Here is a 15,618-nt window from a genome sequence, read left to right on the forward strand (position 1 = left end):
CTTACCCTGTTTGAGAAAATGTAAAATTTTCCTCATTTTTGCACCAAGTTTTGCCTATAACTCGATCGGTATCCAACGGATCGCCAATCTTTAACCTGTGGTCGATAGATGGCATCAATGGCTACATTTTCTTCTTGGACGGCCGTGCCCTCAGATGTCTGTGCCGGAAGTTATTCGAGGAACCAAGTTCCTTACCCTGTTTGAGAAAATGTAAAATTTTCCTCATTTTTGAGCAATGTAGCAAAATTTTTAAATGTGATATATTTTAATGGGAAATTGTTGCAATGTGTTTCTTTTCACTCAAATAATGCTTTAAATTAAAAAAATAATAAAAAATCAGAAAAAAATTTTAAAAAAATTTTCAACTCGAAAATTTCATAAGGCTTACCCCTTACGATTTTTTTGGAAAATTTTTCAAAAAAAATGAAATTGATTTATTTTAATGCCAATTGGTTGCAATGTGTTTCTTTTCACTCAAGTAATGCTTTAAATAAAAAAAGAGTGAAAAATAATAAAAAAAATCAAAAAATTCAAAAAATTGAAAATTTACTAAGGCTCATTTTTGCACCAAGATTTGCCTATAACTCGGTCGGTATCCAACGGATCGCCAATCTTTAACCTGTGGTCGATAGATGGCACCAATGGCTACATTTTCTTCTTGGACGGCCATGCCCTCAGATGTCTGTGCCAGAAGTTATTCGAGGAACCAAGTTCCTTACCCTGTTTGAGAAAATGTAAAATTTTCCTCATTTTTGCACCAAGTTTTGCCTATAACTCGATCGGTATCCAACGGATCGCCAATCTTTAACCTGTGGTCGATAGATGGCATCAATGGCTACATTTTCTTCTTGGACGGCCATGCCCTCAGATGTCTGTGCCGGAAGTTATTCGAGGAACCAAGTTCCTTACCCTGTTTGAGAAAATGTAAAATTTTCCTCATTTTTGAGCAATGTAGCAAAATTTTTAAATGTGATATATTTTAATGGGAAATTGTTGCAATGTGTTTCTTTTCACTCAAATAATGCTTTAATATAAAAAAATAATAAAAAATCAAAAAAAAATTTTAAAAAAATTTTCAACTCGAAAATTTCATAAGGCTTACCCCTTACGTTTTTTTTGGAAAATTTTGCAAAAAAAATGAAATTGATTTATTTTAATGCCAATTGGTTGCAATGTGTTTCTTTTCACTCAAGTAATGCTTTAAATAAAAAAAGAGTGAAAAATAATAAAAAAAATCAAAAAATTCAAAAAATTGAAAATTTACAAAGGCTCATTTTTGCACCAAGATTTGCCTATAACTCGGTCGGTATCCAACGTATCGCCAATCTTTAACCTGTGGTCGATAGATGGCACCAATGGCTACATTTTCTTCTTGGACGGCCATGCCCTCAGATGTCTGTGCCAGAAGTTATTCGAGGAACCAAGTTCCTTACCCTGTTTGAGAAAATGTAAAATTTTCCTCATTTTTGCACCAAGTTTTGCCTATAACTCGATCGGTATCCAACGGATCGCCAATCTTTAACCTGTGGTCGATAGATGGCATCAATGGCTACATTTTCTTCTTGGACGGCCATGCCCTCAGATGTCTGTGCCGGAAGTTATTCGAGGAACCAAGTTCCTTACCCTGTTTGAGAAAATGTAAAATTTTCCTCATTTTTGAGCAATGTAGCAAAATTTTTAAATGTGATATATTTTAATGGGAAATTGTTGCAATGTGTTTCTTTTCACTCAAATAATGCTTTAAATTAAAAAAATAATAAAAAATCAGAAAAAAATTTTAAAAAAATTTTCAACTCGAAAATTTCATAAGGCTTACCCCTTACGATTTTTTTGGAAAATTTTTCAAAAAAAATGAAATTGATTTATTTTAATGCCAATTGGTTGCAATGTGTTTCTTTTCACTCAAGTAATGCTGCAAATAAAAAAAGAGTGAAAAATAATAAAAAAAATCAAAAAATTCAAAAAATTGAAAATTTACTAAGGCTCATTTTTGCACCAAGATTTGCCTATAACTCGGTCGGTATCCAACGGATCGCCAATCTTTAACCTGTGGTCGATAGATGGCACCAATGGCTACATTTTCTTCTTGGACGGCCATGCCCTCAGATGTCTGTGCCAGAAGTTATTCGAGGAACCAAGTTCCTTACCCTGTTTGAGAAAATGTAAAATTTTCCTCATTTTTGCACCAAGTTTTGCCTATAACTCGATCGGTATCCAACGGATCGCCAATCTTTAACCTGTGGTCGATAGATGGCATCAATGGCTACATTTTCTTCTTGGACGGCCATGCCCTCAGATGTCTGTGCCGGAAGTTATTCGAGGAACCAAGTTCCTTACCCTGTTTGAGAAAATGTAAAATTTTCCTCATTTTTGAGTAATGTAGCAAAATTTTTAAATGTGATATATTTTAATGGGAAATTGTTGCAATGTGTTTCTTTTCACTCAAATAATGCTTTAAATTAAAAAAATAATAAAAAATCAGAAAAAAATTTTAAAAAAATTTTCAACTCGAAAATTTCATAAGGCTTACCCCTTACGATTTTTTTGGAAAATTTTTCAAAAAAAATGAAATTGATTTATTTTAATGCCAATTGGTTGCAATGTGTTTCTTTTCACTCAAGTAATGCTTTAAATAAAAAAAGAGTGAAAAATAATAAAAAAAATCAAAAAATTCAAAAAATTGAAAATTTACTAAGGCTCATTTTTGCACCAAGATTTGCCTATAACTCGGTCGGTATCCAACGGATCGCCAATCTTTAACCTGTGGTCGATAGATGGCACCAATGGCTACATTTTCTTCTTGGACGGCCATGCCCTCAGATGTCTGTGCCAGAAGTTATTCGAGGAACCAAGTTCCTTACCCTGTTTGAGAAAATGTAAAATTTTCCTCATTTTTGCACCAAGTTTTGCCTATAACTCGATCGGTATCCAACGGATCGCCAATCTTTAACCTGTGGTCGATAGATGGCATCAATGGCTACATTTTCTTCTTGGACGGCCATGCCCTCAGATGTCTGTGCCGGAAGTTATTCGAGGAACCAAGTTCCTTACCCTGTTTGAGAAAATGTAAAATTTTCCTCATTTTTGCACCAAGTTTTGCCTATAACTCGATCGGTATCCAACGGATCGCCAATCTTTAACCTGTGGTCGATAGATGGCATCAATGGCTACATTTTCTTCTTGGACGGCCATGCCCTCAGATGTCTGTGCCGGAAGTTATTCGAGGAACCAAGTTCCTTACCCTGTTTGAGAAAATGTAAAATTTTCCTCATTTTTGAGCAATGTAGCAAAATTTTTAAATGTGATATATTTTAATGGGAAATTGTTGCAATGTGTTTCTTTTCACTCAAATAATGCTTTAAATTAAAAAAATAATAAAAAATCAGAAAAAAATTTTAAAAAAATTTTCAACTCGAAAATTTCATAAGGCTTACCCCTTACGTTTTTTTTGGAAAATTTTGCAAAAAAAATGAAATTGATTTATTTTAATGCCAATTGGTTGCAATGTGTTTCTTTTCACTCAAGTAATGCTTTAAATAAAAAAAGAGTGAAAAATAATAAAAAAAATCAAAAAATTCAAAAAATTGAAAATTTACAAAGGCTCATTTTTGCACCAAGATTTGCCTATAACTCGGTCGGTATCCAACGGATCGCCAATCTTTAACCTGTGGTCGATAGATGGCACCAATGGCTACATTTTCTTCTTGGACGGCCATGCCCTCAGATGTCCGTGCCAGAAGTTATTCGAGGAACCAAGTTCCTTACCCTGTTTGAGAAAATGTAAAATTTTCCTCATTTTTGCACCAAGTTTTGCCTATAACTCGATCGGTATCCAACGGATCGCCAATCTTTAACCTGTGGTCGATAGATGGCATCAATGGCTACATTTTCTTCTTGGACGGCCATGCCCTCAGATGTCTGTGCCGGAAGTTATTCGAGGAACCAAGTTCCTTACCCTGTTTGAGAAAATGTAAAATTTTCCTCATTTTTGAGCAATGTAGCAAAATTTTTAAATGTGATATATTTTAATGGGAAATTGTTGCAATGTGTTTCTTTTCACTCAAATAATGCTTTAAATTAAAAAAATAATAAAAAATCAGAAAAAAATTTTAAAAAAATTTTCAACTCGAAAATTTCATAAGGCTTACCCCTTACGATTTTTTTGGAAAATTTTTCAAAAAAAATGAAATTGATTTATTTTAATGCCAATTGGTTGCAATGTGTTTCTTTTCACTCAAGTAATGCTTTAAATAAAAAAAGAGTGAAAAATAATAAAAAAAATCAAAAAATTCAAAAAATTGAAAATTTACTAAGGCTCATTTTTGCACCAAGATTTGCCTTTAACTCGGTCGGTATCCAACGGATCGCCAATCTTTAACCTGTGGTCGATAGATGGCACCAATGGCTACATTTTCTTCTTGGACGGCCATGCCCTCAGATGTCTGTGCCAGAAGTTATTCGAGGAACCAAGTTCCTTACCCTGTTTGAGAAAATGTAAAATTTTCCTCATTTTTGCACCAAGTTTTGCCTATAACTCGATCGGTATCCAACGGATCGCCAATCTTTAACCTGTGGTCGATAGATGGCATCAATGGCTACATTTTCTTCTTGGACGGCCATGCCCTCAGATGTCTGTGCCGGAAGTTATTCGAGGAACCAAGTTCCTTACCCTGTCTGAGAAAATGTAAAATTTTCCTCATTTTTGAGCAATGTAGCAAAATTTTTAAATGTGATATATTTTAATGGGAAATTGTTGCAATGTGTTTCTTTTCACTCAAATAATGCTTTAAATTAAAAAAATAATAAAAAATCAGAAAAAAATTTTAAAAAATTTTTCAACTCGAAAATTTCATAAGGCTTACCCCTTACGATTTTTTTGGAAAATTTTTCAAAAAAAATGAAATTGATTTATTTTAATGCCAATTGGTTGCAATGTGTTTCTTTTCACTCAAGTAATGCTTTAAATAAAAAAAGAGTGAAAAATAATAAAAAAAATCAAAAAATTCAAAAAATTGAAAATTTACTAAGGCTCATTTTTGCACCAAGATTTGCCTATAACTCGGTCGGTATCCAACGGATCGCCAATCTTTAACCTGTGGTCGATAGATGGCACCAATGGCTACATTTTCTTCTTGGACGGCCATGCCCTCAGATGTCTGTGCCAGAAGTTATTCGAGGAACCAAGTTCCTTACCCTGTTTGAGAAAATGTAAAATTTTCCTCATTTTTGCACCAAGTTTTGCCTATAACTCGATCGGTATCCAACGGATCGCCAATCTTTAACCTGTGGTCGATAGATGGCATCAATGGCTACATTTTCTTCTTGGACGGCCATGCCCTCAGATGTCTGTGCCGGAAGTTATTCGAGGAATCAAGTTCCTTACCCTGTTTGAGAAAATGTAAAATTTTCCTCATTTTTGAGCAATGTAGCAAAATTTTTAAATGTGATATATTTTAATGGGAAATTGTTGCAATGTGTTTCTTTTCACTCAAATAATGCTTTAAATTAAAAAAATAATAAAAAATCAAAAAAAAATTTTAAAAAAATTTTCAACTCGAAAATTTCATAAGGCTTACCCCTTACGTTTTTTTTGGAAAATTTTGCAAAAAAAATGAAATTGATTTATTTTAATGCCAATTGGTTGCAATGTGTTTCTTTTCACTCAAGTAATGCTTTAAATAAAAAAAGAGTGAAAAATAATAAAAAAAATCAAAAAATTCAAAAAATTGAAAATTTACAAAGGCTCATTTTTGCACCAAGATTTGCCTATAACTCGGTCGGTATCCAACGTATCGCCAATCTTTAACCTGTGGTCGATAGATGGCACCAATGGCTACATTTTCTTCTTGGACGGCCATGCCCTCAGATGTCTGTGCCAGAAGTTATTCGAGGAACCAAGTTCCTTACCCTGTTTGAGAAAATGTAAAATTTTCCTCATTTTTGCACCAAGTTTTGCCTATAACTCGATCGGTATCCAACGGATCGCCAATCTTTAACCTGTGGTCGATAGATGGCATCAATGGCTACATTTTCTTCTTGGACGGCCATGCCCTCAGATGTATGTGCCGGAAGTTATTCGAGGAACCAAGTTCCTTACCCTGTTTGAGAAAATGTAAAATTTTCCTCATTTTTGAGCAATGTAGCAAAATTTTTAAATGTGATATATTTTAATGGGAAATTGTTGCAATGTGTTTCTTTTCACTCAAATAATGCTTTAAATTAAAAAAATAATAAAAAATCAGAAAAAAATTTTAAAAAAATTTTCAACTCGAAAATTTCATAAGGCTTACCCCTTACGTTTTTTTTGGAAAATTTTGCAAAAAAAATGAAATTGATTTATTTTAATGCCAATTGGTTGCAATGTGTTTCTTTTCACTCAAGTAATGCTTTAAATAAAAAAAGAGTGAAAAATAATAAAAAAAATCAAAAAATTCAAAAAATTGAAAATTTACTAAGGCTCATTTTTGCACCAAGATTTGCCTATAACTCGGTCGGTATCCAACGGATCGCCAATCTTTAACCTGTGGTCGATAGATGGCACCAATGGCTACATTTTCTTCTTGGACGGCCATGCCCTCAGATGTCTGTGCCAGAAGTTATTCGAGGAACCAAGTTCCTTACCCTGTTTGAGAAAATGTAAAATTTTCCTCATTTTTGCACCAAGTTTTGCCTATAACTCGATCGGTATCCAACGGATCGCCAATCTTTAACCTGTGGTCGATAGATGGCATCAATGGCTACATTTTCTTCTTGGACGGCCATGCCCTCAGATGTCTGTGCCGGAAGTTATTCGAGGAACCAAGTTCCTTACCCTGTTTGAGAAAATGTAAAATTTTCCTCATTTTTGAGCAATGTAGCAAAATTTTTAAATGTGATATATTTTAATGGGAAATTGTTGCAATGTGTTTCTTTTCACTCAAATAATGCTTTAAATTAAAAAAATAATAAAAAATCAAAAAAAAATTTTAAAAAAATTTTCAACTCGAAAATTTCATAAGGCTTACCCCTTACGTTTTTTTTGGAAAATTTTGCAAAAAAAATGAAATTGATTTATTTTAATGCCAATTGGTTGCAATGTGTTTCTTTTCACTCAAGTAATGCTTTAAATAAAAAAAGAGTGAAAAATAATAAAAAAAATCAAAAAATTCAAAAAATTGAAAATTTACAAAGGCTCATTTTTGCACCAAGATTTGCCTATAACTCGGTCGGTATCCAACGTATCGCCAATCTTTAACCTGTGGTCGATAGATGGCACCAATGGCTACATTTTCTTCTTGGACGGCCATGCCCTCAGATGTCTGTGCCAGAAGTTATTCGAGGAACCAAGTTCCTTACCCTGTTTGAGAAAATGTAAAATTTTCCTCATTTTTGCACCAAGTTTTGCCTATAACTCGATCGGTATCCAACGGATCGCCAATCTTTAACCTGTGGTCGATAGATGGCATCAATGGCTACATTTTCTTCTTGGACGGCCATGCCCTCAGATGTCTGTGCCGGAAGTTATTCGAGGAACCAAGTTCCTTACCCTGTTTGAGAAAATGTAAAATTTTCCTCATTTTTGAGCAATGTAGCAAAATTTTTAAATGTGATATATTTTAATGGGAAATTGTTGCAATGTGTTTCTTTTCACTCAAATAATGCTTTAAATTAAAAAAATAATAAAAAATCAGAAAAAAATTTTAAAAAAATTTTCAACTCGAAAATTTCATAAGGCTTACCCCTTACGATTTTTTTGGAAAATTTTGCAAAAAAAATGAAATTGATTTATTTTAATGCCAATTGGTTGCAATGTGTTTCTTTTCACTCAAGTAATGCTTTAAATAAAAAAAGAGTGAAAAATAATAAAAAAAATCAAAAAATTCAAAAAATTGAAAATTTACTAAGGCTCATTTTTGCACCAAGATTTGCCTATAACTCGGTCGGTATCCAACGGATCGCCAATCTTTAACCTGTGGTCGATAGATGGCACCAATGGCTACATTTTCTTCTTGGACGGCCATGCCCTCAGATGTCTGTGCCAGAAGTTATTCGAGGAACCAAGTTCCTTACCCTGTTTGAGAAAATGTAAAATTTTCCTCATTTTTGCACCAAGTTTTGCCTATAACTCGATCGGTATCCAACGGATCGCCAATCTATAACCTGTGGTCGATAGATGGCATCAATGGCTACATTTTCTTCTTGGACGGCCATGCCCTCAGATGTCTGTGCCGGAAGTTATTCTAGGAACCAAGTTCCTTACCCTGTTTGAGAAAATGTAAAATTTTCCTCATTTTTGAGCAATGTAGCAAAATTTTTAAATGTGATATATTTTAATGGGAAATTGTTGCAATGTGTTTCTTTTCACTCAAATAATGCTTTAAATTAAAAAAATAATAAAAAATCAGAAAAAAATTTTAAAAAAATTTTCAACTCGAAAATTTCATAAGGCTTACCCCTTACGATTTTTTTGGAAAATTTTTCAAAAAAAATGAAATTGATTTATTTTAATGCCAATTGGTTGCAATGTGTTTCTTTTCACTCAAGTAATGCTTTAAATAAAAAAAGAGTGAAAAATAATAAAAAAAATCAAAAAATTCAAAAAATTGAAAATTTACTAAGGCTCATTTTTGCACCAAGATTTGCCTATAACTCGGTCGGTATCCAACGGATCGCCAATCTTTAACCTGTGGTCGATAGATGGCACCAATGGCTACATTTTATTCTTGGACGGCCATGCCCTCAGATGTCTGTGCCAGAAGTTATTCGAGGAACCAAGTTCCTTACCCTGTTTGAGAAAATGTAAAATTTTCCTCATTTTTGCACCAAGTTTTGCCTATAACTCGATCGGTATCCAACGGATCGCCAATCTTTAACCTGTGGTCGATAGATGGCATCAATGGCTACATTTTCTTCTTGGACGGCCATGCCCTCAGATGTCTGTGCCGGAAGTTATTCGAGGAACCAAGTTCCTTACCCTGTTTGAGAAAATGTAAAATTTTCCTCATTTTTGAGCAATGTAGCAAAATTTTTAAATGTGATATATTTTAATGGGAAATTGTTGCAATGTGTTTCTTTTCACTCAAATAATGCTTTAAATTAAAAAAATAATAAAAAATCAAAAAAAAATTTTAAAAAAATTTTCAACTCGAAAATTTCATAAGGCTTACCCCTTACGTTTTTTTTGGAAAATTTTGCAAAAAAAATGAAATTGATTTATTTTAATGCCAATTGGTTGCAATGAGTTTCTTTTCACTCAAGTAATGCTTTAAATAAAAAAAGAGTGAAAAATAATAAAAAAAATCAAAAAATTCAAAAAATTGAATATTTACAAAGGCTCATTTTTGCACCAAGATTTGCCTATAACTCGGTCGGTATCCAACGTATCGCCAATCTTTAACCTGTGGTCGATAGATGGCACCAATGGCTACATTTTCTTCTTGGACGGCCATGCCCTCAGATGTCTGTGCCAGAAGTTATTCGAGGAACCAAGTTCCTTACCCTGTTTGAGAAAATGTAAAATTTTCCTCATTTTTGCACCAAGTTTTGCCTATAACTCGATCGGTATCCAACGGATCGCCAATCTTTAACCTGTGGTCGATAGATGGCATCAATGGCTACATTTTCTTCTTGGACGGCCATGCCCTCAGATGTCTGTGCCGGAAGTTATTCGAGGAACCAAGTTCCTTACCCTGTTTGAGAAAATGTAAAATTTTCCTCATTTTTGAGCAATGTAGCAAAATTTTTAAATGTGATATATTTTAATGGGAAATTGTTGCAATGTGTTTCTTTTCACTCAAATAATGCTTTAAATTAAAAAAATAATAAAAAATCAGAAAAAAATTTTAAAAAAATTTTCAACTCGAAAATTTCATAAGGCTTACCCCTTACGATTTTTTTGGAAAATTTTTCAAAAAAAATGAAATTGATTTATTTTAATGCCAATTGGTTGCAATGTGTTTCTTTTCACTCAAGTAATGCTTTAAATAAAAAAAGAGTGAAAAATAATAAAAAAAATCAAAAAATTCAAAAAATTAAAAATTTACTAAGGCTCATTTTTGCACCAAGATTTGCCTATAACTCGGTCGGTATCCAACGGATCGCCAATCTTTAACCTGTGGTCGATAGATGGCACCAATGGCTACATTTTCTTCTTGGACGGCCATGCCCTCAGATGTCTGTGCCAGAAGTTACTCGAGGAACCAAGTTCCTTACCCTGTTTGAGAAAATGTAAAATTTTCCTCATTTTTGCACCAAGTTTTGCCTATAACTCGATCGGTATCCAACGGATCGCCAATCTATAACCTGTGGTCGATAGATGGCATCAATGGCTACATTTTCTTCTTGGACGGCCATGCCCTCAGATGTCTGTGCCGGAAGTTATTCGAGGAACCAAGTTCCTTACCCTGTTTGAGAAAATGTAAAATTTTCCTCATTTTTGAGCAATGTAGCAAAATTTTTAATGTGATATATTTTAATGGGAAATTGTTGCAATGTGTTTCTTTTCACTCAAATAATGCTTTAAATTAAAAAAATAATAAAAAATCAAAAAAAAATTTTAAAAAAATTTTCAACTCGAAAATTTCATAAGGCTTACCCCTTACGTTTTTTTTGGAAAATTTTGCAAAAAAAATGAAATTGATTTATTTTAATGCCAATTGGTTGCAATGTGTTTCTTTTCACTCAAGTAATGCTTTAAATAAAAAAAGAGTGAAAAATAATAAAAAAAATCAAAAAATTCAAAAAATTGAAAATTTACAAAGGCTCATTTTTGCACCAAGATTTGCCTATAACTCGGTCGGTATCCAACGGATCGCCAATCTTTAACCTGTGGTCGATAGATGGCACCAATGGCTACATTTTCTTCTTGGACGGCCATGCCCTCAGATGTCCGTGCCAGAAGTTATTCGAGGAACCAAGTTCCTTACCCTGTTTGAGAAAATGTAAAATTTTCCTCATTTTTGCACCAAGTTTTGCCTATAACTCGATCGGTATCCAACGGATCGCCAATCTTTAACCTGTGGTCGATAGATGGCATCAATGGCTACATTTTCTTCCTGGACGGCCATGCCCTCAGATGTCTGTGCCTTAAGTTATTCGAGGAACCAAGTTCCTTACCCTGTTTGAGAAAATGTAAAATTTTCCTCATTTTTGAGCAATGTAGCAAATTTTTAAATGTGATATATTTTAATGGGAAATTGTTGCAATGTGTTTCTTTTCACTCAAATAATGCTTTAAATTAAAAAAATAATAAAAAATCAGAAAAAAATTTTAAAAAAATTTTCAACTCGAAAATTTCATAAGGCTTACCCCTTACGATTTTTTTGGAAAATTTTTCAAAAAAAATGAAATTGATTTATTTTAATGCCAATTGGTTGCAATGTGTTTCTTTTCACTCAAGTAATGCTGTAAATAAAAAAAGAGTGAAAAATAATAAAAAAAATCAAAAAATTCAAAAAATTGAAAATTTACTAAGGCTCATTTTTGCACCAAGATTTGCCTATAACTCGGTCGGTATCCAACGGATCGCCAATCTTTAACCTGTGGTCGATAGATGGCACCAATGGCTACATTTTATTCTTGGACGGCCATGCCCTCAGATGTCTGTGCCAGAAGTTATTCGAGGAACCAAGTTCCTTACCCTGTTTGAGAAAATATAAAATTTTCCTCATTTTTGCACCAAGTTTTGCCTATAACTCGATCGGTATCCAACGGATCGCCAATCTTTAACCTGTGGTCGATAGATGGCATCAATGGCTACATTTTCTTCTTGGACGGCCATGCCCTCAGATGTCTGTGCCGGAAGTTATTCGAGGAACCAAGTTCCTTACCCTGTTTGAGAAAATGTAAAATTTTCCTCATTTTTGAGCAATGTAGCAAAATTTTTAAATGTGATATATTTTAATGGGAATTTGTTGCAATGTGTTTCTTTTCACTCAAATAATGCTTTAAATTAAAAAAATAATAAAAAATCAGAAAAAAATTTTAAAAAAATTTTTAACTCGAAAATTTCATAAGGCTTACCCCTTACGTTTTTTTTGGGAAATTTTGCAGAAAAAATGAAATTGATTTATTTTAATGCCAATTGGTTGCAATGTGTTTCTTTTCACTCAAGTAATGCTTTAAATAAAAAAAGAGGGAAAAATAATAAAAAAAATCAAAAAATTCAAAAAATTGAAAATTTACTAAGGCTCATTTTTGCACCAAGTTTTGCCTATAACTCGGTCGGTATCCAACGGATCGCCAATCTTTAACCTGTGGTCGAAAGATGGCATCAATGGCTTCATTTTCTTCTTGGACGGCCATGCCCTCAGATGTCTGTGCCAGAAGTTATTCGAGGAACCAAGTTCCTTACCCTGTTTGAGAAAATGTAAAATTTTCCTCATTTTTGCACCAAGTTTTGCCTATAACTCGATCGGTATCCAACGGATCGCCAATCTTTAACCAGTGGTCGATAGATGGCATCAATGGCTACATTTTCTTCTTGGACGGCCATGCCCTCAGATGTCTGTGCCGGAAGTTATTCGAGGAACCAAGTTCCTTACCCTGTTTGAGAAAATGTAAAATTTTCCTCATTTTTGAGCAATGTAGCAAAATTTTTAAATGTGATATATTTTAATGGGAATTTGTTGCAATGTGTTTCTTTTCACTCAAATAATGCTTTAAATTAAAAAAATAATAAAAAATCAGAAAAAAAAATTAAAAAAATTTTCAACTTGAAAATTTCATAAGGCTTACCCCTTACGTTTTTTTTGGAAAATTTTGCAAAAAAAATGAAATTGATTTATTTTAATGCCAATTGGTTGCAATGTGTTTCTTTTCACTCAAGTAATGCTGCAAATAAAAAAAGAGTGAAAAATAATAAAAAAAATCAAAAAATTCAAAAAATTGAAAATTTACTAAGGCTCATTTTTGCACCAAGATTTGCCTATAACTCGGTCGGTATCCAACGGATCGCCAATCTTTAACCTGTGGTCGATAGATGGCACCAATGGCTACATTTTCTTCTTGGACGGCCATGCCCTCAGATGTCTGTGCCAGAAGTTATTCGAGGAACCAAGTTCCTTACCCTGTTTGAGAAAATGTAAAATTTTCCTCATTTTTGCACCAAGTTTTGCCTATAACTCGATCGGTATCCAACGGATCGCCAATCTTTAACCTGTGGTCGATAGATGGCATCAATGGCTACATTTTCTTCTTGGACGGCCATGCCCTCAGATGTCTGTGCCGGAAGTTATTCGAGGAACCAAGTTCCTTACCCTGTTTGAGAAAATGTAAAATTTTCCTCATTTTTGAGCAATGTAGCAAAATTTTTAAATGTGATATATTTTAATGGGAAATTGTTGCAATGTGTTTCTTTTCACTCAAATAATGCTTTAAATTAAAAAAATAATAAAAAATCAGAAAAAAATTTTAAAAAAATTTTCAACTCGAAAATTTCATAAGGCTTACCCCTTACGTTTTTTTTGGAAAATTTTGCAAAAAAAATGAAATTGATTTATTTTAATGCCAATTGGTTGCAATGTGTTTCTTTTCACTCAAGTAATGCTTTAAATAAAAAATGAGTGAAAAATAATAAAAAAAATCAAAAAATTCAAAAAATTGAAAATTTACTAAGGCTCATTTTTGCACCAAGATTTGCCTATAACTCAGTCGGTATCCAACGGATCGCCAATCTTTAACCTGTGGTCGAAAGATGGCATCAATGGCTACATTTTCGTCTTGGACGGCCATGCCCTCAGATGTCTGTGCCAGAAGTTATTCGAGGAACCAAGTTCCTTACCCTGTTTGAGAAAATGTAAAATTTTCCTCATTTTTGCACCAAGTTTTGCCTATAACTCGATCGGTATCCAACGGATCGCCAATCTTTAACCTGTGGTCGATAGATGGCATCAATGGCTACATTTTCTTCTTGGACGGCCATGCCCTCAGATGTCTGTGCCGGAAGTTATTCGAGGAACCAAGTTCCTTACCCTGTTTGAGAAAATGTAAAATTTTCCTCATTTTTGAGCAATGTAGCAAAATTTTTAAATGTGATATATTTTAATGGGAATTTGTTGCAATGTGTTTCTTTTCACTTAAATAATGCTTTAAATTAAAAAAATAATAAAAAATCAGAAAAAAAATTTAAAAAAATTTTCAACTCGAAAATTTCATAAGGCTTACCCCTTACGTTTTTTTTGGAAAATTTTGCAAAAAAAATGAAATTGATTTATTTTAATGCCAATTGGTTGCAATGAGTTTCTTTTCACTCATATAATGCTTTAAATAAAAAAAGAGTGAAAAATAATAAAAAAAATCAAAAAATTCAAAAAATTGAAAAGGCTCATTTTTGCACCAAGATTTGCCTATAACTCGGTCGGTATCCAACGGATCGCCAATCTTTAACCTGTGGTCGATAGATGGCACCAATGGCTACATTTTCTTCTTGGACGGCCATGCCCTCAGATGTCCGTGCCAGAAGTTATTCGAGGAACCAAGTTCCTTACCCTGTTTGAGAAAATGTAAAATTTTCCTCATTTTTGCACCAAGTTTTGCCTATAACTCGATCGGTATCCAACGGATCGCCAATCTTTAACCTGTGGTCGATAGATGGCATCAATGGCTACATTTTCTTCCTGGACGGCCATGCCCTCAGATGTCTGTGCCGGAAGTTATTCGAGGAACCAAGTTCCTTACCCTGTTTGAGAAAATGTAAAATTTTCCTCATTTTTGAGCAATGTAGCAAAATTTTTAAATGTGATATATTTTGATCACTCAAATAATGCTTTAAATTAAAAAAATAATAAAAAATCAGAAAAAAATTTTAAAAAAATTTTCAACTCGAAAATTTCATAAGGCTTACCCCTTACGTTTTTTTTGGAAAATTTTTCAAAAAAAATGAAATTGATTTATTTTAATGCCAATTGGTTGCAATGTGTTTCTTTTCACTCAAGTAATGCTGTAAATAAAAAAAGAGTGAAAAATAATAAAAAAAATCAAAAAATTCAAAAAATTGAAAATTTACTAAGGCTCATTTTTGCACCAAGATTTGCCTATAACTCGGTCGGTATCCAACGGATCGCCAATCTTTAACCTGTGGTCGATAGATGGCACCAATGGCTACATTTTCTTCTTGGACGGCCATGCCCTCAGATGTCTGTGCCAGAAGTTATTTGAGGAACCAAGTTCCTTACCCTGTTTGAGAAAATGTAAAATTTTCCTCATTTTTGCACCAAGTTTTGCCTATAACTCGATCGGTATCCAACGGATCGCCAATCTTTAACCTGTGGTCGATAGATGGCATCAATGGCTACATTTTCTTCCTGGACGGTCATGCCCTCAGATGTCTGTGCCGGAAGTTATTCGAGGAACCAAGTTCCTTACCCTGTTTGAGAAAATGTAAAATTTTCCTCATTTTTGAGCAATGTAGCAAAATTTTTAAATGTGATATATTTTAATGGGAAATTGTTGCAATGTGTTTCTTTTCACTCAAATAATGCTTTAAATTAAAAAAATAATAAAAAATCAGAAAAAAATTTTCAACTCGAAAATTTCATAAGGCTTACCCCTTACGTTTTTTTTGGGAAATTTTGCAAAAAAAATGAAATTGATTTATTTTAATGCCAATTGGTTGCAATGTGTTTCTTTTCACTCAAGTAA

Source organism: Anopheles funestus, chromosome 2RL, assembly GCF_943734845.2.
Source record: "Anopheles funestus chromosome 2RL, idAnoFuneDA-416_04, whole genome shotgun sequence".
Lineage (NCBI taxonomy): Eukaryota > Metazoa > Arthropoda > Insecta > Diptera > Culicidae > Anopheles > Anopheles funestus.